General features: G+C 50.5%; 2 non-coding genes and 1 pseudogene across 2 annotated transcripts; all 3 read right to left on the bottom strand.

Moving 5' to 3' along the window:
* Window positions 1-74: 74 nt before the first annotated feature.
* On the bottom strand, window positions 75-193 carry LOC119342765. Its single transcript, XR_005165707.1, has one exon. It is a non-coding gene; the product is annotated as a 5S ribosomal RNA (ribosomal RNA).
* A 296-nt stretch (window positions 194-489) lies between these two features.
* LOC119342767 lies at window positions 490-608 on the bottom strand. Its single transcript, XR_005165708.1, has one exon. It is a non-coding gene; the product is annotated as a 5S ribosomal RNA (ribosomal RNA).
* Window positions 609-905: 297 nt separating this feature from the next.
* On the bottom strand, window positions 906-1,018 carry LOC119342768 (annotated as a pseudogene; the record flags this gene model as incomplete).

Raw genomic sequence — 1,018 nt, 5'->3', positions numbered from 1 at the left:
AATAATAAAACACGGTAAATATATTACTTACACGTGCGTTTTGTTTTGCAAGCGGCGCGAAAAAAATTAAAAAGGGAATGCAACACGAGGACTTCCCAGGAGGTCACCCATCCTAGTACTACTCTCGCCCAAGCACGCTTAACTTCGGAGTTCTGATGGGATCCGGTGCTTTAGTGCTGGTATGATCGCATCCGACATGTTACCCCGGTCTTCGTCCCTTATCCTTGCCCCTCCCAGCTCCACTACAAAGACGATTGTACATTGCTTTGGCCGCTCCCTCTCAACTACGGAGACGAGTTTAACGCGGTTTCCACCCCTCCCTCTCAACCGCACCAGTGCACGCTTGCCGCGCCACAACGCCGACGCTGGACCCGTGAATCGTGAGCACCCAGCTATGACTTACCGCAGTCGTGCAAAATAATAAAACACGGTAAATATATTACTTACCGTGCGTTTTGTTTTGCAAGCGGCGCGAAAAAAATTAAAAAGGGAATGCAACACAAGGACTTCCCAGGAGGTCACCCATCCTAGTACTACTCTCGCCCAAGCACGCTTAACTTCGGAGTTCTGATGGGATCCGGTGCTTTAGTGCTGGTATGATCGCATCCGACATGTTACCCCGGTCTTCGTCCCTTATCCTTGCCCCTCCCAGCTCCACTACAAAGACGATTGTACATTGCTTTGACCGCTCCCTCTCAACTACGGAGACGAGTTTAACGCGGTTTCCACCCCTCCCTCTCAACCGCACCAGTGCACGCTTGCCGCGCCACAACACCGACGCTGGACCCGTGAATCGTGAGCACCCAGCTATGACTTACCGCACTCGTGCAAAATAATAAAACACGGTAAATATATTACTTACACGTGCGTTTTGTTTTGCAAGCGGCGCGAAAAAAATTAAAAAGGGAATGCAACACGAGGACTTCCCAGGAGGTCACCCATCCTAGTACTACTCTCGCCCAAGCACGCTTAACTTCGGAGTTCTGATGGGATCCGGTGCTTTAGTGCTGGTATGATC

This window comes from Triticum dicoccoides, unplaced genomic scaffold (assembly GCF_002162155.2).
Source record: "Triticum dicoccoides isolate Atlit2015 ecotype Zavitan unplaced genomic scaffold, WEW_v2.0 scaffold104250, whole genome shotgun sequence".
In the NCBI taxonomy this organism is placed as follows: Eukaryota; Viridiplantae; Streptophyta; class Magnoliopsida; order Poales; family Poaceae; genus Triticum; species Triticum dicoccoides.
Note: the sequence above shows the minus strand (reverse complement) of the source record. Positions and strands in the feature narration are given on the sequence as shown.